Below are 23077 nucleotides of genomic sequence, written 5' to 3'. Positions count from 1 at the left end.
AATAAATCCCTTCCAACAATGTAAAAAAAATGGTCTATTGTCCCTCGTTTCTTGCAGATTAGACAATGCGGTCCTCAAGGTAAATAAGAATCTCTTCCCTCCATAAACCTCTCCACTAGGAAAGTTCCGATATGTAACTTAAAAAAAAGAGGTCTTCGTGGCGGCACCTGCATTTTCTTAACTCTCTCTAAGAAGTCTCTGCCTGGGCCTATGAGGTCCTTTACAAGGGTTCTGAAAAAAAAAAAAAAAAAAAAAAAAACATCACGCAGATTGCGCTAAAGCTTTATCCCTCTTACACCAAACAAATAATTTATAGAGAAACGTGCCGAAATAAATTAACACCTGCGACGACCTCCCTGTAATAACCGAAAATCCCACACGCTACTCATTCGGCGGAGACAAAAAGCTCCGACAGTTGTCGCGGTCTAAAATTTGGCAGATGGCGAACAAGTATGTAAACTTACTATACATATACATGGCGTTCCAGAATGGCAGGCTACCACTGTGACAGGGATGCAAGACCTGCTCTGATTTATTTTCGAGAGAGTATGCCTTGGTTTATCGCCATGCAAAAAGCGGCTGTAGAAACTCCAGACTGCCTTTCAAGAGTAGAGCTTTTGTTGTCGTTGCGGGAGTTTTAATCTGACGAAGCCGGGCTAAACCTGGCTGATCATGATGTCCATACATGTGCATAACTATGTGCTCTTCATGATGTGCGGATTAGACAATGCGGTCCTCAAGGTAAATAAGAATCTCTTCCCTCCATAAACCTCTCCACTAGGAAAGTTCCGATATGTAACTTAAAAAAAAAAGAGGTCTTCGTGGCGGCACCTGCATTTTTTTAACTCTCTTTAAGAAGTCTCTGCCTGGGCCTATGAGGTCCTTTACAAGGGTTCTGAAAAAAAAAAAAAAAACATCAAGCAGATTGCGCTAAAGCTTTATCCCTCTTACACCAAACAAATAATTTATAGAGAAACGTGCCGAAATAAATTAACACCTGCGACGACCTCCCTGTAATAACCGAAAATCCCACACGCTACTCATTCGGCGGAGACAAAAAGCTCCGACAGTTGTCGCGGTCTAAAATTTGGCAGATGGCGAACAAGTATGTAAACTTACTATACATATACATGGCGCTCCAGAATGGCAGGCTACCGCTGTGACAGGGATGCAAGACCTGCTCTGATTTATTTTCGAGAGAGTATACCTTGGTTTATCGCCATGCAAAAAGCGGCTGTAGAAACTCCAGACTGCCTTTCAAGAGTAGAGCTTTTGTTGTCGTTGCGGGAGTTTTAATCTGACGAAGCCGGGCTAAACCTGGCTGATCATGATGTCCATACATGTGCATAAATAACTATGTGCTCTTCATGATGCGCGGATTAGACAATGCGGTCCTCAAGGTAAATAAGAATCTCTTCCCTCCATAAACCTCTCTATACTTATAAAGTTCCGATATGTAACTTTAAAAAAAGGAGGTCTTCGTGGCGGCGCCTGCATTTTCTTAACTCTCTTTAAGACGTCTCTGCCTGGGCCTCCTGAACTTAAGTAGAACTCTCTTGGTTAGCCTCCACGTTTCAGCCCCATAGGTGAGTACAGGTAAGATGCAACTGTTGTATACTTTCCTCTTGAGCGATACCGGTAAGCTGCTAGTCATAATCTGCGAGTGCTTGTCAAATGCACTCCATCCCAATCTTATTATTCTTGTTATTTCCTTTTCATGGTCCGGATCTGCGGTTACTATCTGTCCTAAGTAGATATATTCGCCTACTACTTGAGGACAACCCAGAGGGCTATGGAACGAAAAATGGTAGGGGTAACATTAAGAGATAGGAAGCGTGCAGAGTGGGTCAGAGAAATAACTGAAGTTACCGACATTCTAGTGGAAATTAAGAAGAAGAAATGGACATGGGCAGGACATGTAGTGCGAAGAGAGGATAACCGATGGTCGCTTAGGGTAACAAACTTGATTCCAAGGGAAGGAAAGCGTAGCAGGGGGCGGCAGAAAGTTAGGTGGGCGGATGAGATTAAGAAGTTCGCAGGGGTGAAGTGGATGCAGCTAGCACAGAACCGGGTTAAGTGGAGAAATATGGGAGAGGCCTTCACCCTGCAGTCGGTATAGTCAGGCTGATGATGATGATGATGATGATGGTGATGATGATGATGATGCCTGGGCCTCTACTGTATGAGGCCCTTTACAAGGGTTCTGAAAAAACATCACGCAGATTGCGCTAAAGCTTTATCCTCTTTACATCAAACAAATAATTTATAGAGAAACGTGCCGAAAGAAATTAACACCTGCGAAGACCTCCCTGTAATAACAAAAAAAAACACACACACTTGGGGTTTCTTTTTGAGAAACATTGTGTCAAAGAGAGGCCATAAAGAACTGATACCAGTGGAATCATCTGTTCGTCAAGGATATCCGCTGACTCCATTATTTGCCCTATATCTGAAACCCCTCTGTCTTAGTATAATTAACAGCGCACCTATCCGTGGTTTCTCTCTGGCTAAATGTGAAATTAAGATTTTAGCCTTCGCTGATGATGTCGCCCTCTTTCGTTCTGAGAAAAAGAGTGTACTTGAGGCTTTACACTTGACAGTTCTGCGGTGTATCAGGCACGGCTCTTCAATTAGATAAATCCAAGGACTTTTGGTTGGGTCATTTGGGCACTAGGCCAAGCCAGTTTGGCGGCATATGCTGGGACTGTAGCTTTCTTCAGTACCTAGGGATTCCACCGCACCAAGTTCGCAACAGTGCAGCCTACTGGGATTCACAAATTGTACCTATGCGCCTACGAACACAGGCTTGGATTGGTAGGGAACTCTCAGTGTTTGCTCGGGCACAGGTCTGTAACATATTTTTGTTTGCAAAGCTTGCGTATGTTCTTCAAGCCGTGCATTGTGCGAGGACAAAGGCACAAGTAACACACAGAATATTTGCAACATCCGTGTGGCGCACTCAACGGGAGCACACGCGGCGTGACAACCCGCAGAGGGCGGCAAATAAATTTCCTATAAAATCTACAGACTGGAATGCATGCAAAGACGCTGCAAGCAGAGGAATTACTGCCGCAACGCGAAACTAATATCGACAATGGCTTATTGCCTGAGGGAAAGCACACGAATCAGAGCTAAAACCGATAGCTTACCCAAGCAAGCTGGGTTTCGCAAGGGCAGAGGAACTAGAGACCAGATTGTCAACCTTTGCTGGATCATGAAAAAAGCAAGAGAGAGAGAGTTCCAGAAACTTATCTACTTCTGCTTTATTGATTATGTGAAAGCATTTGAATGCGTATATGACAGCAGATTGTGGCAAGCTCTCCAAGTGACGGGAGTTCCAATTCACCTCATCTGTCTCCTCAGGAACCTGTATGAAGGGCAAGAGGCCACAGTCAGAACTGAGCATGGTCTTACTGATTGGTTTCCGATTGAGAAAGGAGTGAGACAAAGCTGCATACTGTCGCCCTGCCCATTTAACCAATATGCTGAGTGCATCATGAGGAAGGCCGGTCTGGACGAGTCTTCAGCTGGAGTGAAGATTGCTGGAAAACGTATCAACAACCTTAGATATGCGGATGATACCACTTTAATGGCAGAAAGTGAAGTGGAACTCAAGAGACTTCTGATGCGCGTACAAGAAGAGAGTGAGAAGTTTGGGCTTAAACTGAACATTAAAAAGACAAAGATCATGGCGTCTTGCCCTATCAAGTCCTGGAGCACCAAGGGACAAGAAGTGGAAGCTGTGACAGATTTTCTCTTCTTGAGCTCCAAGATTACCCCGAAAGGAGGCTGCAGCCTTGAAATTAGGAGACGCTTGCTTCTGCGAAAGAGAGCCATGGCTAGCCTTGACCACCTAGTAAAGAGCAGACACATTAGTCTGCCAACCAAGATCCGTATAACTCGTGCTATGGTCTTTCCAGTTGTGATGTATGAATGCGAGAGTTGGACTGTGAAGAAGGCTGACCGCCGAAGAATTGACGCGTTTGAATTGTGGTGCTGGCGGAGACTATTGAGAGTTCCTTGGACTGCCAGAAGATCAAATCAGTCGATATTGTCGACCATAAACCCTGACTGCTCATTGGAGGGTCAAATTCTAAAGTTAAAGCTCAGCTACTTTGGTCATCTGATGAGAAGAGAGGAGTCGCTGGAGAAAGATTTGACGTTGGGAAAGGTTGAGGGTTACCGGAGAAAGGGTAGGCAGCGAACGCGATGGTTAGATGGCATCCTCGAGGCGCTGCAGATGAAGTTATGTGATGTTAGCAAGATAGTGAGAGACCGGAAAGTGTGGCGTGAGATGGTCCATAGGGTCCCGAAGAGTCGGACACGACTGAACGACAGAACAGTACTGACCATCAAATGATGAGACATTTCAAAGGCTGCATGTGCACTATATTCACAGGAGCGCTTAAAGGAAAGCTTTAAGCTTTACGCACAAAAAACCTTGAAGACCTTCGTGCTTGCCGACGGGCACAACGTAATATTCAACGCTACCTGAATAAGCTTAGTCGGCAAAGATAGCGTGACTTTTGTTCTGCGCTGAATGTGCGCCAACCAGTAGCCAAAATATGGCGATTAGTTCGCGGTATGCGTCCGGCCCTCAAACATCTTCACCCCTACACAGCACTATGTCTGCATGAACGAAAATCCATTAAAGAAATTTCAAAATAATACCGCAGACTACTGTGAGCGGGGTCAGGGCCTTCCGCACACTACACAGATGTTCTTTCAGGAATCCCCAGGCGGCAGTGGCAGCGATGGACCTACCTTTCACAATTGAAGAGCTATCCACAGTTATCGCGGAATTAAACAGACGGACGTCTCCGGGTCATCATGAAGTGACCTATGGCGCAATCGCAAAGCTACCTGACAATTCCCGTCTTCGACTACTGGAATATTACAATTCTTCCTGGATGTCTGGTGAGGTCCCCACGGAATGGAATCTGGCTAAAATTGTGCCCGTTTTCAAAACTTCTAAACAAACAACAAGTTACGCATCCTTCCGACCTTCGCCCTATTGAGCTGCGTATGTAAACTAATGGAGCGAATGATATGCAAACGCGTCACCTAGTTCCTCGAGAGCCGAAATGAGTGTCCTCAAGAAATGAACGGGTTTCGCCAAAATAGGTCTGCGACTGATAATGTCATCGCCCTTGTCTCATCACTTGAAGAGCAGCTTCACGCTGGGTATATCCCGACAGCCGTTTTCCTTGACATCAAGTCCGCTCTTGACTCTGCGTTTTATCGTGCAATTCTCGCAGCCTTGACCAGCCTTGGCCTCGGAGGAAAGCTTTATAACTGAATTGGACACTATTTACAAGAGCGGCAAATTTTTATGAGCACTCCAAATGGTCCAACACTTTTTCATGCAGTGAAGAGGGGCGTACCTTGGTGAGCTGTGCTCAGCCCTCTCCTGTTCAATCTTGCCTTTTACATATAACAAGAAACCTTCCGCGAGGAGTACGCATAACAATTTTTGCAGATGATATCTGCATCTAGAGTGCATCAAGTTCGTGTTATGTTACGCAGCAACGTATTCAGAGAAGGTTACTGCACATCTCAATGTACCTGGCTCATCAGAAAAAAGTGTCTCTATGACCTTCACAAGAAAAAGAATGAATCGATACCCGCTCCTTCTGGGTGGACGGCCACTATCGTATGTACGATCACAGCGATGCTTAGGTGTTATGATTGGCAGTATAAAATACGCCGAGAGAGTATCACTGCAGCATCGCAGGTTTTCAGATTCATGGCGGGAACACGATGGGGCAGCAATTGCCGGTCTATGGTTCTGCTTGAAAAAGCCTACGTTGAAGGAGCGTTACGCTACTATTTACCGGTGCTACAAAGATTCTCTCCGACCAGCAAGAAGACTCCTGAAACCACGCGGAACAACTGCTTGCGTATAAGCCTTGGACTCCCAAAGAGATCCTCTGCATAAGAAACACCACTTGCAGAAGCAGGATTTCTCCCGCTAATGTTTCCCTCCCTAATTCCCCTTCCTACACAGAGCAGCATGTCAGCGAAATCGAAACGTCGGCTAAATTCTCTGTTTTTCATTAAAGGGTCGGTCGCTCTCTCTCTCTCTGTTCCTTCCCTTAGAGTCTGGCGGAATGGGCCTTGTTCATCTGTTCGTGCGTCAACTTGTTTCCCGTTTTTCGATTTTTCAAATAGCAAACCACCCGTTTCTTGTAGTTGTGCTCATGTCTCGGTCCTCATTTACCTCACTTATTCGCATCGACTCGGCAGGCTCCTGAGGGGCCTTTAGGGGATTCCTTAAGGAGGTTGCTGACCTTTCAATTTCCTCATTGTGCGCTTCTCTTTAGATTACCTGTATAGCCTCTCGAGAAAGCAGATGACCCATGTTCTCACTGAGTCTTTGTTCCCTACACCGTTGTATCGTCAGCCTTATCTGGGGTTTTCAAACTACACGCTGCGACACTGCCTGTCAATACATTTCTTCATGATAGAAAGATGTTTGTGCCCTGGACGGTGAATTGCAGTCTGTGTAGCCTGCCCGAGAAAACTGATCATTGCTTTATTCTTTGTCAGGACGCTATGTTCCATTGGGAGATACTACAACGAACTCTTAAAAACATTGCAATTACACCATATGCTACTAGATTTTTGCCTGTTGACGAAAAATCTGTTGTGCCTTATGATCTATTTGTGTTGACGGGACTATCCAGTCTTTGCAAAAGCCGTATGATGGATGCCGAGCCACCAAGATCGCCAAAATCTGTGTTTCGTGAGCAGTGCACTTTGGTGAGAAGTGCATATGCTGCACGCGAAGAACCTCCAAATTGGTGCTCTGCCGTACCTATACGCACATGTGTGCCTCCCTGAATTTTGGTGTTTTGATGGTGGTGCAATGTCGGGTTGGGATATGGCGGGATCGTATTAAGCAGCCCGGTAACTTGAGATATTGTTTGAACAAGTTTGAGTAAGTCAAGTTTTAATTTTTTTTTACGAAAATTTTCTCATGCAATAAAGAAAAAAAAAAAAAGCCCTAGAGTGGCCTAGTCGCTCAGCTAAAGATCAAAGGGATAGTGGTTCAATTCCCGGTGGAGAAGACAGATTTTTAGTTTCAGTGCGAAAGACGCTTCCTGGTCGCAATTTCTGCGGGCGCCACGCATGGACCAAGAAAGGCTTTCGGCTTAATCATGACCAACAGAAAAAATTAGAGGGTTTCAACGCTGCTGAACCGGATGTGGAGCGAAAGCTTTCGGTGCGGGCAACTCGCTGTTGTCGTTTGTCTCCACTGGGGTGGCAACTACCGAGTTGTTATTATCACCAGCGGTTTCTTTTACTTCCTGGCTCAAGGTCATCGGTGGAGTCGGCGACACGATGGAGGTGCGATCGCGCTGAACAGGCGAAGCAGCTGGCGTAGTGTTGCTTTCGCAACAAAAACACTGTTCCAATGATGCAGGTTTTTTCTTTTTTTTTCTCTCTCTCAGCGATCAAGTGAATATTGTCATCTTCATTACATGAACTAAATTTTGTGCCAATTCGAAGCTTTACGCGTTGTTCCTCATGGCACTCGATGTATGACAAGTTACAAACATGTTAAGCTGGTTTAAAAATATTTTTTCGATTTTAATATAACCACGAAAGTGCAGTTCATTGAATAGTGTCCCTCGACTTGGCCACGTTGACTAGACATCAGGCAGATTTCTGTACAACATTTCTGCTGAAACATCCATTTATATAATGTGCAATACTTCTAAATAGACCATATTCTCTTCTCGCAAAAATTCTGCAATCAGGGATATGTAAAGAATTATGCTTTGGGTAAATTTACGGTAGACCAAGCACGGAATTGTGATTTCCGGAGTAACTGAAATATCCGATGCGCTGCACCGTTAAGACATTGTGAGGGAAACGAGGCATCTGCGCACTTACCTTTCGAGAAAATTATTCGTTCGTTTTGACATAGCATCTCAATTTAAGCACTCCGAGCGAATAAGTGAACTCAAAAACAAAAAAAAAAGAAAGAAAACAAGAAAATAAAACGAATAATATTCGATCGAGCTGCGTTTTTTTCGCGCAAGTATCCATCCTTATACATGCATATGTTGGCTTGGCTTTTAAAGAGTATATCTGTATGCTGCATCCAGGACATAGCCGCCGGAACTTCAAAGTGCTATGCAGAATACAGACAAGGACATTCAACTATGGGCCGTCCAGCAGGCCCGGGGTGCACTCGAAAAGCACTAGCCTCACAACCCACCACAAACGGGGCAAATGAGGTAGTGCAGAGTAGGGCTTAACCCCGGGTAGACGCTTGGCCAGCGTCACGACGCTTTAACCCGTCGTTTGCCGGCTCCCTAACAAAGTCATACATACATACATACATACATACATACATACATACATACATACATACATACATACATACATACATACATACATACATACATACATACATACATACATACATACATACATACATACATACATACATACATACATACATACATACATACATACATACATACATACATACATACATACATACATACATACATACATACGTATGTATGCTAGACATCTCTTCGTTTCGTCACTGACTCCCTTTCACGTAATTAATTATGCATATAAATAATTTAATATCTCCATCTTACTTTACTGTTTTTTTTTTCAATACAAACCTCCCCAACGTAAGCTTCCAGAGACTTTGCTGGAGCTGCTGTTCGAAAGCGAATCGGTTGATGTGTCTATTCCTTCAAAGTCCTGACGCACCTCAAAACACATACAACCACCAGCTACCGGTTCAGCCGGTCAGTAGGTATACCCAGTCGATCGACGACACAGAACACGTGTACTCCTCGTGTTTTTAACTGAATTTATATTTGAAACGGAGGGGAAAAAAGTTTTCGTGTTTTTAGTTCGTTTAGCCTCAAAATGACAAGGACTTGAAACTAAAAACCTCTAATGTTCAACATCTAACACCATGATCTGGACATAATTAGGAATATCAATGAAAAACACAACCACTATGATATTGATTACGGATACGGCCATTTAAACTAATAATTGACTGTAGTGCACAGTATCGTTAGCCCTCATAGGGAGACATGTAGGTAGAATCTTTAAGTCGCGGGTTCTATCTCGGTTCAGAAGCCACCCTCCAAAGAGCTAAATTGAACAAATTGAAGAGCGAGAGTTCGATACGCTCTCAAGAATCCCACGGGGTCGAAATTGTCCACCAGGAAGAGCCCATGCGCTATTTCTGTGACAACTAAAAATCAATTAGTCAACAATTTTGGCGGTCTGGGACCGAAGCAGCTACGTTTCACCCTTCAGCAGAACGCTTGGTTTGGTTAAGCACTCCGCTAGAGCGTGTCCTTGTCGGAAGCTGACGGCGAGGCTTGACCACTTGCGCACGTGTATTAGGCAGGCTTCAGAAAGTAACCGGTTGGTAGAGATATACGGTCTTCGTTTCCTTCCTTCTTTACTCAACGGCTGGTTCAGCAACGGGCTAGGCAGCTCGCCACGCGACAACGCGGTGCTTTTGAGAGCGCGTGGGACGACCATCCGCGTATCTCCGCCGTTATTTCCCCCTTCACTTTGTCCGGGCTTCGCGGCGGGGGTTGTGCGCACAAGCACATTGCCATCTGAGAGATCAACCTTGATAGCCGCGCGACCTTGACGCTCTGTGACGGACATGAACGCCTAAATGGAAACTGCTGCACAGAAATTCTTATATGCAATCACATTCTGCCAAAATTCAGGCCCAGATTTATTTTTATTCGTCCCTCTATCTTTGGTAGGTACAGACTATAACGTCAGAGTCGCTATAGCTAGAAAACGATGTCAATCCCCAAGCTCCGGTCTGAAAGGCGGAGCTGAAGTGTAGGAAAAGCCGAAAGTAATGAGTATGGGTTGAAAACACATCGCAAAATATGTTCCTGAGAGCGTGTAGGGCGTTTATGACTGGCAAAAAAGTGTGCTAAAGAGACTAAACTAGTGTTACGGGTCAAACCTGCGTCTAGAGGCTATCATGAAAGGTTTGCGCGCAGAACGTCAAGATTTCTAAGGGCATTTCCGCCTTTCGCCGGCACGTTCAGGTGGCTGACATGGCCACCGAATTATACCCCTATTTCACAAGTTCAACCGCATATGCCGAATGCTAGCTGGACTGTAAATTCGTGCTGAGTTCATCCCCGCCTGATAAGTCTACCGCTCTCCTTATAACCGCGCACTGGCCTTGGCGCCTTTCGTTTATTCGAGGCAAGGTCGTGAACATCATCACGACGCCATTTGAATCAGTTTTTATTATTTCTGCTCTTAGAGAATGACTCAAGAGACTATGCATGGCTGTCGCCGAGGGTGCTACGAAAGAAAAATAATCGAAGGAAAGCAATCGTTGTCTGGTACTAGCCTATAGGTTATGCCTAATCGGCTAACGAATGAACGCTGGCTTATAACAGAGCCTGCGATAGACGTGCCGGTCAGATCACCAAATGAAATTACGCAAGCGAGAGCTTTAGCAAATATATACATTTTGACTCTAATTTCTCTAGATACATCAATTAAACTACAACCATGGCGCCGGTGTGGCAGCCGGAGCCGTCATGAATTAAACAGCGCTTCGTGCCTCCATACATCATCCTGGACATATAGTAAGGTTTCGTAGGAAACACAGAGATAGTGGCCCTTGTAGGTTACACTGCTATATGAAAGGTGCATTGAACGAGTGATTCACGGTGGCGCCATTATTCTTTGCGACTTCACTGCGCCGTTTGTGATTGGAAGCTCATAAAGAAAGACTTACTTTGGGCACGCGGTGCGAGATGACTCATTTAAAGAAACGCACACTGTATCTTAACAACGCCAACACAACTGCTCACGCCCACAGTACACCTACCGGCTACGCCTAAACAGTAAATACGCCGAGGGAGAGGGACGTTTCGCAAAGAAAGAGCACGAAAACGAATGAGGAACGTCTCGCAATCAACGCTGCCTCAGTGGCGAAGAAATGAAAACGCCGTTTAAGGCTGGGAGCAAATTATGAAATATGCAGTAAATCAACACGAATGCTGGATGTTAATTCACGGTAGCTAGATAACTAATTACGAGAGGTGTCATTTACGTCTCATGGGAAATCGGTGTAAAAGAGAAGAGATGCAAACATCGTGGAGGCACGCCGCGTATGCACTGAGCTGACCAAGTACACTTCCGTTACACTCAGCCTCGGATTGCTTGTTTTCTTCATAATTGGTTCATCTGTCATCGATTCATGACGAATGCAAGCGGCTTACATATGGCGCTTGCACTACTCAAGGAACATCACGAAAAAAATTCCTTGCATATAACTTTAGTATTCGTGCTGTGGCACGAATATAGAATGAAAACGCTGGTTACTAAACGCTGACATAATCTATGTTAAATAGGATCTGGATGAAATAAAGCACTTATATCATAACACCGGAAAAATACCTGTACAACTTGCAAAACAAAGCTTGAGGATAGTTGATGTCGCTGCAGCAGCTTTTAAACCAGCACGTACTCGGATAGTATAACATGCTGCGTTGCTTAAACGTAGTTACTTATTAATGATAATCGAACCAGCGGCCTGTGTCTTTAGGAGAGTAACTACTGGTACATATTAGTGAGGTATACGACTGTAAGATACAGGCGTTTGAATTGGGCTCACGGCGCCCACTTGAACGAACATTTAAACAAGAACGTGCATCGTAAAATTAAAAACGGGGCAAGCAGACCTCCGTCCTGTCGTTTCCGCGCTTTTAATTTTACGATGTCCCGCCAAACTGGCCTACAGACACGCTCTTTTAAGGGTCGGGCATCTTGCAGAATCATGATTACGCTCTTTTTTTTTTTTCGACTGTCAAATGGACTAAATTATTCGTAAACAGAACCCACGTGTGCCCGAAAAAAAAAAAAAAAAAAGACAAGTGTGACCAGAGGGGCTCCGACCTGGTAGGCGAGATATATACTGATATACATCAGCAAAAACAGTTGCGTTCCCATCTTGCATATTGAGCAGAAGATAAGTGCTATCGCCGCTTTTGCTCATCATGGTTACATCTCGCTTCTCCGCGCGTGCCCCCCAGTCTCAACTGCGGCGCTAAAAGTGACGTGGCTTCTCACCTACCAGTCTACGTGAGAGGAGCTGGCCTCATGCGCGTCGCCTTCGTTCGACTGTCTACAGCGGTGTCCGCCTGCTGCTCTCCGGGTCCCTTTAGGTGGTCAATCCAAAACCAACGAGGCCTCGATGCGCTGTCACTTTACACCACAGCTGACGTTGTCGGAGGGGGGTTCACTCACAAAACGAACAAGAGCACACGCACACACAATTCTGACCGCGTATATCAGCGGAAGCTGTTAACGAAGCCAGCTGATCCGACGGCCTGGCTTTGAAGGAGGCGCTCCCAGGATGGGCAGAGGTGTGGAACTTGGGCGCTCTCGGCTGTGGTGCGCTACGAACGGATTCTACCTCCTCTTCTCGGCCACAGTCCGCAGCCAACGCTCTTCGTTGGCGGAGGCAGGTGCTGCCTTCGCCGGAGTCTTTCGTCGTGGTCGTCGTCGTCGTCGCGGAGGGCCGCTTGTGGACTGCACGAGCAGCTCGGCTTCCGCAGCCGACTGCATGCGGAGGCGTCGCGCACACGCACGCCAGCGGAGGTGGCGAGCGCGTGGGTCGGCCGGCGAGGGCAACCGGTTTGCGGCTGCTCAGCCAGCACAGCTATCCCTCTACAGAGACGGCGCCACCGCCGCTGCTGCCTGCGTCCCGCTCGCCTGCGACGCTTGGACGTTCGCAGCTGCGCTATGGACGAGCAAATGAATGTGTCCTGCCGCCGACGCTAGCGTTCCCACTGAGGCAAGCAAATTGCCGGGAGTATATGTAGCGTTTTCCGCGGGTTCTATAATTCACGCCTCCTTCTGCTCTTCACAGGACCTCAAAAGTGTCGCGCTAGACTACTAGTAGCGTTGCCATTTCAGAGAGAGCTTTGACCACCTGAAAGCTGACGCATATAAAAAAGGCCTAAGCGTTGTCTGGGAAAACGTGACAGCCGTACTCCCACCCTTTCCCGACTGATAGGGAGCGCAATACAGCTTTTACTTGTTATCTGCATCGCGGTCCTAGAGGAGAGAGGAGTCTATTGCTGCAGCCCCGTCCTTATCCGTTTAAACTGCGAGCACCAACCGGCAGTTGATTTCTGGTATATACCCACAGTCAATGCCCATCCCGCCGATGGCCAGCGAAACGCACTCGTTGCCCTGCTGCTGATTCGGCGGTGGACATGTTCAAGAAGGTAAACGGCCACTCTTCCCCCCCCCCCCCCCCCCTTCACTAAGTCCTCGGGAACAAATAAAATAAAAAAAAACTTTTCTTTCTTATACAGATAAGCATTCCCTGAAATGCACTACAAAAATGTCCCTTTTCGCCCCCTTCCTAGGCAACCAAGTATAGCTGCCCTTTAAAAGAATTTTAATACACACGTTCCTGACACATTCGGGTTTGAAAAAATGCAAAACTGTAGCTGTTCACTTTCTCGGTAGCCACCACCGTCGAGCTCCGTACTCACACCAGAGGCAATGCTTCCAAGAAGCGCAAGAGCCTGACAGGAAAGCTAGCTTCGCAGGACGCGCCTCATTAACAAGTGTAGCATGTGGCTAAGTGTTTCAGATAAATTTGTGCTTGAGACGGCTACAGCCTTGTAGGCCTTGACGATTTTTATTTCTGAGCACTTGGAGTACACCTTTGTGTTTATTTCATAGACAAGTTTCGTTGTCTTTTTTCGGCGACTAATATTTTCGAAGAAGGAATTACTTTTTTCTTTAGGTGATCTATTGCGACAGTCTTGTCTGGTCCAAAGTCATTCATAGTTTTTTCTTGGTGTTTTGTGCAAGAGTAACTTATTTTCCAGTAATCACCGTGCAAATGATAGTACCTGGAGCTCTGCTGGTGTAAGGATTGAATCGTTAATTTCATTACAAAATCAACGCTAATAAATGAGGTAGGTGGCATACGAAACCGCAAGCGGATTTTATAATTACCCATAAGAACTGCAGTGACATGTTATTGTTGTTTTGTGAAAGTGGACAGAACGAGAAGGCGAATTAGTACACGTTATCTGCCATATCTAGTGAAGCAGCGCAACGGCACAAGGCCAGAGGAAGAAAGGGATAAACACAGCGCTGGTATGCGCTGTGTTTGTCCCTTTCTTCCTCTGGCCTTGTGCCGTTGCGCTGCTTCACAAGATATGTCAGACCAACTCGCCCACCAGTTCTTATTGTACGTTATCTGTGTGTGGACGGCAGTGATGGAACTGCCGTGAAATCGCCGCACTGCCAGAATGGTATACGCTTTTTGGCATGCGCGGTTTTGTATAGAGTCCGACATGCAAGCTTTAATCAAGCGTGCTTAACCGACTAACTATATACGCTAGTCTGATGATAATATAGAGTAAAGAAACAGTGCTTAGCTATTAGGTGGCGAGAACGCGTGGTTTGCAGAGGTATGTAAGCAAGCGCCAAGTTGCATAACTGCGCTGTTTATCTTATAATACCACCTTCATACGGCTTCCTTATATCAGAGGGGCCCAGCTAAATGTTCTCAAACATTTAAAACGCGCGGCGTGTCATAGCCAAGTCAAACTTACTGGGAGCTGTTGAGAGCAGCATAACCTAGTGGGCAGGGTTTTTCGTGCTCCCTAGCTCACTAATTAGCATTTACTAATTAATAACATTTTCGTTTATTGAACAAGCGAAGTGCCGATTGAAAAGTTATTGACGGTTTAAAAAAATAACTAGCTGTGGTGTTTGCATCAATGTATAATATTACGCAGCTTTCTATTTACAGGCCTTCACCCGCCCGGGTGGCGCAGTGGTTACGGCGCTCGACTACTGTTCCCAAGGGTGCGGGATCGAATCCCGGCCTCGGCGGCCGCTTTTCGATGGAGGCAAAAAACAAGACGCCCGTGTGCTGTGCGATGTCAGTGCACGTTAAAGAACCCCAGGTGGTCGAAATTTCCAGTCCTCCACTACGGCGTCTCTCATAGCCTGACTCGCTTTAGGACGTTAAACTCCACAAACCAAACCTATTTACAGGCCTTGAAAGAAAGTTATCACGCGGCTACCTGGGAACATCTTGCCTAGCATACACGTAATGCCCAACCGGGGATAGCTTTTCTCGGGACAGTGAAGCAGCATCGTTGTCGTGTAGGAGCTTTTCTTATTGTGCGAGTTGTCTTCTAAGGTCGGTAAAAAATTCCAGAGAAACTTAAAACTTAAGCCTTCTCACGCACGGCATTGAGAAAGCATTTCTCTCCTGTGTATGCAGTGGCACCACTGCTGTTACTATGGCAATGCCATGCGTGTTCAGACATTTCTTGGTATGCAGTGGTGTCATCTACATTAAGCTGTTATGATGACAGACGGTGTAACTATGACTAACCATGGCTAACTATAGTATGACAAACCATGCTCATAGTCACGGTTAGTTATAATATAGTTCGTCATAGTCTAGTCATAGACTAATTATGATTATGACCAACCATGACTTACTATTTCTAACCATGGCTACGGACAACTATGACTAATCTAACATTAATTATTATGGTTATTTATTGGTGATTGATTTCATTATTATCGATATCTTGTGATTGACAGGTACACGACGGATGTTTTTTGGTCGCACTCTGGTCATGCTTTCTGGTCACATTTAGCATGAGGAAAAAAAATGCTTTCACATTAAAAACTCTCTTGTACACTCTAAATACGGTAACCTTTGGGTAACCTTTGCAAAGGTGCACATTTTCAGATTGAAGTTCACCTTCAATTTAAAGGTTACACGATGTAACCTTTCCACTTTTAACCTTTGTAAAAATTACAAATAGTAACGGTTACTTCTTTTTTGCATATGTGATACAACTTATTTGGCGATGTAACCTTTACAAAGGTATACATACTTGAGATAGGCATAGGCTACATAGTCCAAAATATGTGTAACCTTCGTACGTAACAATGGCTGGCCTAAAAACTGGCAAAAATATTCTTTCAACTTGCTGAAGGTGATGAAATAGAGTTCTCTGCTGAATTTCGATTTGAATGGTTACGAAAATTAGCCATACAAGAGAATGTTTTAGAAAGGATAAAAGCGACAAACATCAGTATGATGGTCAAATTGTTCATTGACTCCAACATCTTCAAGACTACAGGAAACACAAAACAACAAAACGTCTTAAGTATTGTCTACATTAGAGAAAAGCTAAGGAATGTAACAGATGCAGATACGTTCAAGTCACCATTTTTGCAAACTTTGTGCAAAAATGTATATCATAATAAATTGGTATGCAAGACACTTTTAAATATGGATCCATACATTACAATAGTACAACAGTATTTCTGTTGGCATGCCAAACAGAACTATGTTCACCAAGCAACTCAATAAAGCAAGAAACTCAGATGAGTTCTCGCTTCGAAAAGAGCTTGTCTACAGCATATCACTGTTATTGCAATGTAAATAAAAAAATAGGCATTGTAATTGTAGTACAAAATGAAGAAAATAAAAGCCTTATTATGCAAGCCATAGATAAGTCACCTTGACATTGTGTGAGGGATACAGCATACACAAAATACAAGTGGTGAAAATATCAGAGAAGGCAATATTGGGATCACGTACTACATTATCATGCTTCATAAAGAGAGATTAAAATGTCTACAATCTCATTCTAGTCAATTTAATCTCTTAAGTCTGATCAGGAACAGGGTACAAGCAGTACAGATCCCATGAGTTCTTTTAAAACTTGCGACCACTTACAAACCTAAACAACAATCAATCAATTTAAACATCTTGGCTAAACAGCACATAGGCATACATGTACCTAAGAGCTTTCAGAGATGCGTAACATCAGCAAATTCAGCACAACTTGATAAATTATGTAAACAAAAACCCTTTACTATAAATAACGTACAGCAATATTATGACTCATCCAGTCACTTTAATAACTAAAAATAAAACAGCGCAAAACACACAGACGAAAGAATAGAAACAGACATCACAAGCGCTTGTGGTGTCTGTTTCTATTCATTCGTCTGTGTGTTTTGCGCTGTTTTATTTTTAAACCATGTATCACCAACTCGCCCGCTTTGCCATTCTGTTTAATAACTAAGATACTCAATGACATGAATAATAACTTGTAACACTAACACTGCTATAAGCTTGACAACACTCACATAAGTACTACATCAACTTATGTACTGTAGTTAAAAATCTAGCTGAATTTAGCTGTAGAAAATATACTTCAGCATTTAGAAAGTGAACAATGGAAAACATTTCTTTCCAGAAAATTAGAACAAATAATTCTTTCTCAAGAGCATTAACAGACAAGTCGGTTCGTCAGAAGTCCAAGTGGCACTACAGTGTCTGGCAAGGCAATCTTACGGGGGAAAATTCCGGCGGATAGTTGAGGTTTTTTAGGTAATATGTCCCCAGACAGTAGAGTAGGGCACGATCTATAGGTTGCCATTGCTGATCGAGATCACTTCTTTGCTACTTCCAGCATAAACGTGTGTTCAGCACAGATATATACACGAGGGGCTCTTACTTGCAACTCTTCAGGCAGTGGGATCTGTGGAATGTTAAATTAGAGCCAACGGGCTACCAATCATACTTAAAGCATGGCTCATTATCTTATCAGAGTGAAACATGGTAGACAGAGAACACGAGATTTTTTGAGAGGGTTTGATCATATTCAAATGAGTTTTTCAACCAGAAAAGCCAGGATGCGAAGCAGCTTCGCTGTAAGTGCCGGCGTGTGCTCGCTGATAAATGATATACCACTTGGTTAGGCCCAAGCTTGCCACAGTGTAGACGCGACTCTGTTACAGACTGGTGGGCATTTCCAGAGGCCTAAGCTTTCGTTTTTTTTTTTTTGTTTAATTCCAACCTGAAAACTAGCGAAAATGCAACAGTTCAGCAAGCAAAGGCCCGACAGCAGCTATAGTCGCACAACTTGAGGAAGCTCGCCGAGCTCGTGTATAAGGCAATTCGGGCAACTGAAGCTTCCGATGTAAAATGAGAACCTGGTAAAAATTATGTACAAACGGTCGGTCCCGAAGCGATGACATGCTAGCCACACCTTCTGTGGTTTTCACGAGGCTTCAAATTTCCAGTGGAGGCCGGTTACACGAATCAATAGAGAACCTGCACAATGTACTCGATTATATTTTATGCTGATGATGCTGCCCAATCTTCCGACCGCGTATACGCATGTGCATCAGCCAGAAAAGACGACGACGTACTGTGATGATTGTTTCTGTGCTTTGCTTTTAGCTTTTCTGTATCTGAACGGTTGCTTTAGAAATATAACGAATCAGCGTTAAATTAATAAAAGTGCGTCTCCAGGGGCCTCGACGAGGCTTCAAATGCCCAGGAACCGCCGATAACGCGAAATTAAACTGCAAACTAACTTGGGTAGACATGAAAAAAAAAATCAATAAATCCCATCTGGGCTCAAGTAACAGTACGTGTGCGCTCGGTGATAACTGATACCACTTGGCTCTGCCCATGCTTGCCACTGGGTATACGCGCGCCTGGTTGCGTTACACTGTACATGAAATTTCGTATTAAGCACTCAAGTAGAGTTTTAATGGTTTTCTTTAAACAATATCGTGCTCGCTGAAACAATTCCCTGCGTCTTCAAGGGCTTATTTTGCGTTTTGTTTTAGGCATTTTTGTATTCAGTCCACTTAACCATTCGAGCAACCATGCTGTTTAACTATGCTGTTGCACTTTATAAATTCCGCTCATTCACTGTAAACCCCCTGGGCAGAACACGAAGTAAAACGCACGAAGTAATCAATTCGCAAGAAGCGGTAATTTTTTTTCACGCCGTCTGCACTGCATTGAAGCATCCGTAGGCTGTCTGTCGCATAATGCACTGGCTATGGTTCGGTACAGACACACATTCAATATTTGTTTTTTTCACATGCCTGGCTGTAGCGCAGTATATCGAAATTACTCCGAAGCCCTCCACTACGGCTGCTCTTTCTCTCTTTCCACTTTCACTCCCACCTTCCTCCCTTCCCTTACGGCGCGGTTGAGGTTCACAACGTGGGGAGCGACACCATTGAGAACACCGGTAAGGCCTTCCTTGTCCATCGCGTGGATGAGGATGCCGACAATGTCACTAATGTGGACCCATGGCAAGAACTGAGTGCGCTTACGGCGAAAAAGTCAATCGACATTCGACAAGGAGTGCAAAGACGTGCAAAGTTGCTGAATTTTAATTGAGATCACATGTACAGCCGCGAATTTCAAGTGTGCTCATCTCAACGTACACGAAAACGCACATGTCACTAACGCGCCCACACGCATGCGAACGGGCAAAACTAGCGGTGGATTTCCAATCTGTACTGTTCATAGATTGTACCTAACGAGCCGAGCCACCGACGCGAACCAATATCACAGATAACTAGACTCACCAACTCTGATTCTCACGTGATAAGTCAGTCATGTACTGGTAGAAAGCTATTGAACCTGGTTTAGGTTCGAGGTATAGTTACAGAACGGACATTACAAATGAGCAGAGAAAATACACGTTTTGATAAGTAACGGATAAACGAAGACTACACCAGTCGTTACTGTTTTAGATGCAAAACGAGCCATTCCCCCAAATCCATCATTCTGCCGTGAACGATTGAACAATTGCTGCAGCTTTCAAAAACTAATCGTGCTAGCTGCGAAGCAGTCCGACGAGCAATGACGTTCCACCGACAGCCACAAAGATTCGTTGCAGCTGCCGCAATGACCACATTACAAGTCGCTTCCTGCTTAGCGGCACTGGTGATTTTCCATAACGTACACAGGTCCAAAGACTTCTATGTCACCCCAAACAATGCACACAAGAAACACCACCAGCAAACGGCGTGGTTCATGAGAGCTTTGAATCCCTCAGACTGAGCTAACGGCGCAGCTGCCGCAGCACTGTAATGTTCAGGCTTTCCCACCGTCCAGACCAACGCGTGCAAGGGAGGCAACCGTTCGGTAAATGCGCCGCTTTTCAAAAACGTAGGTCACGCGCCGGCCATGTGCGCATGCGCGTTTCTATGGGCACATGTTCCGTCTTGTCGGCACATCAGTTACCATGCTCCTCGTAGGTTACTGTGCAAAGGTTACTTGGGCATAATTTGACGGTAACCTTTGAAAAGCTTGAATATTGGCCGTTGTAACCTTTAGTCTGTGCAAAAATAAATAAAACGTGACCAAAACATAAAAACTAGCGACTTGTAACATTTGCTACATAGGTTGCTGACGTCTAAAAGTTACATTATAGGTTATTGTGGTTAGAGTATATAACTGGTAGGAGTATATATTTCAGTCAGCTGCTTTTCAAGGTGATCAACTTCTGCATTGGCCTTTCGTTCCTGACCCTGAGTTGGTTAATTAGTTCAGGGAACGGGAAAAAATACCGCAGGGTAGGCCCCGCGACTCTAAGAAAGTCTCGGTTCAGTCGGGATTTTTGAAACACCTTGGTTACATTTAGCAGGGGCATCTGCATGTAACTTGTGCTGAACATCCTGCGACCTATGCCTTGCACACCAAGAATGCTGAGTTTTTTTTTTTTTTTTCGTTTAAAACCGAATTTTGAAAACTAACTTTGGCGTCTGGGTGTCGTTTTTTTTTAGTTTTTTTTTTTTAAGGATTAAATCGAAAAGTCTGATATGACCTCGAAGGAAGACACACTTCAGAAGGAATAATTCATGCGCAGGCTCCGCATCTGTTTGTTAAGGTCAGATCCTTGTACTCGGCTCATGAGTGGCGTCCGCAGAAAGTGGCAACGAACAGATACCAAAACTATAATGTGATGTCGTACCAAACTGTGACGTAACCGTTCTTTTCGCGGCGTTCAGAGAGGTGTCATAAATTTCACTTTCAATTTAGCATCTATGTGGTGGTAAAGTTGGAGTCGAGTTTCTGCTAAGGATTCCAACCGACGGCATTCGTGCCTCCAATTGCATGCCGTTAATTATAAAAGAGATGCCTACCTAGAAGTGAGACAAATAAGTTTTTTTTCCTTAAAACCAACCAGTTTTCACTTGGGAAAGGGACGGTGCCAAACTCCGTGCCTGCCTCTCAAAGCTAAACTGCAAAACCAAAACAATGACCAACCATGCCAAACAGTGCTTGTTAAACCCCGCCATTTTTTTAGTGGTTGATGTAATCTCCTTATTGTACTAAGATCCAGGGGCGCTGCAGATCAATTAAACTTTTATTTGTCAGATAATAAACAAACGTTGCAAAACCTTTTTTTGAAAATTAAAGGTTACTTTTCCTTAGAAGTAAATAGGTAACGTGAATTTGAAATGATGCGGCAAAAGACAAAATTACGGCATGAGTTCGCTGAAATGAAAAACGCTTACAGGGTAGTATGAAAGTGTTTCGGCGGGAGAGCAATTTTATCTATGTAAGAGCTTGGGAGAAAAGCAAGAAGAGAAAGGTGATAAATTAGCCGGGCTTTAATCCCACTGAAACCGATTAAGACGTGCGAAAGCATTGATAGGCATGGCATGGCGCGGTTTTGCCTATCGTTAAACACCTCTAGTTGGTTTGGTTTATATATATATATATATATATATATATATATATATATATATATATATAAAGTAACGTGGTGGTGACAAGGTCGATGACACAAATGAAGTGTCTTGGAGTGCAGGGAAGAAACTCTTTATTGGGCTGACTTGCACCCGCAAAAGAACTAAGCAACTCGGCAGCGGCGATAGTAACAAACCTGCTCGTCGATCGTCGAACTAAGAATGCCCGTCGCACTCGTCAATGCTCAATTTAAAGGCTGCTCAGAACAATCCAGATAACGTCGCAAACTGCTACTAGCACAACCTGGAACATTGTAGAAACATACGCGAGTGATCGGAATCTTCGAGACAGATCTCGGTGCACCGTTTGCGACAAAGAAAATGATAGCGACAACGAGCATGAAGAAACACGGGATAAAGAATTGATAAGCGCGCCAGAATCACAATGATAAGGCCGCATGCCAGCGGCTGTCGAACAAGAACAAATAAAGATTTGAACAGTTCGCGGCAAAAAAAAAAAAAAATAATATATATATATATATATATATATATATGCTATCTCCTTTCTGCAATATGTCGTCGGCGCGAATCCCTACCGGAAACTAGCCTTCAATCAGATGGATGCTATATAGGAATAAAAATGGTTTGACACCACCTTGAACGCTATATACACAAAGAAAGTTTGCGTCGCAATTTGGATGGGAAACCCCGCTATGTGTTCTGCCCCTTCTTCTCCACACCATTCACGAGAGGCTTCCGTCTAAGTAAGATGGACAGCAAGCTTCGGTTCCCGACAGAAGCTAATAACAGCCTCACGCGAGATTTGGAAACTTCCAAGCCTATAATTTTCTCCCAGCTCGATAAATTTTTATGGTACAGCGTTCGGGGTTGTGCGGCGCCGAGGCTTGGAAAGTGTAACCTCGACATGTCTGGTGGGCCGCCTCCTTTCCAGCTTATGGAGAAACGTTCACCCTTCTCCGCATGGTCTGGAACTGTCCAGCGCACTCGAGTTCTATGGCAACACAGAAATTAGCTACGAGCAGTGGAATATAAAGTTGGCTCACTCGGAGCTACATACAGCGCCAGCTGATTCACCAAGCCTGACAAGCGGCCTTCACCATCGGGATCCTGGGCATGGGAACACCGCCCGATTAACACCGAAATATCATTCAATTAATAATACTACAACTGTGCTTCGATCTGGCGCATATGCGTATTGTGATAGCTGCCGACAATGATCGCGGTCTGTATATGCATGCCACCACAGCATGGCACCGCATTTAATCCAGTTGTGTAGCCTGGGCGCAGCATGCATTGATTAGCCTGTATAAGGTCCGCCCTGTTCAGGACCATCCGAGTGGCGAAGTCGTGAAAGCCGCCCGACCATTTCTGTGGGCGACGTTTCGAGGCCGCCGCTTCCCACGGAACGGGTGCGTGCCCGGACCGCGTTGGCGAACGGAATCTCTCCGAGTGTGTATACAGAATGGCAACGATGGGAGTGGCGTGTTGATGATCA

At 44.7% G+C, this 23077-nt stretch overlaps 1 protein-coding gene across 3 annotated transcripts in view; it reads right to left on the bottom strand.

Annotated features, from left to right (window-relative positions):
• LOC146197708 (uncharacterized) overlaps positions 1-12643 on the bottom strand; it is a 119831-nt gene extending 107188 nt beyond the window's left edge. For 2 of the 3 annotated variants that reach the window (XM_084599620.1, XM_084599619.1), the window contains exon 1: positions 12116-12643. The gene's annotated coding sequence lies outside the window, so the exon portion shown is untranslated. Of the gene's footprint in view, positions 1-12111 lie in introns of all 3 variants that reach the window. The other variant, XM_084599621.1, reaches the window with a different exon arrangement.
• Between the last annotated feature and the right edge of the window lie 10434 nt (positions 12644-23077).

Source organism: Amblyomma maculatum, chromosome 3, assembly GCF_055883805.1.
Source record: "Amblyomma maculatum isolate TAMU_Amacu chromosome 3, ASM5588380v1, whole genome shotgun sequence".
In the NCBI taxonomy this organism is placed as follows: Eukaryota; Metazoa; Arthropoda; class Arachnida; order Ixodida; family Ixodidae; genus Amblyomma; species Amblyomma maculatum.
The sequence above is the reverse complement of the archived record's forward strand: the minus strand, read 5'-3'. Positions and strand labels throughout refer to the sequence as shown.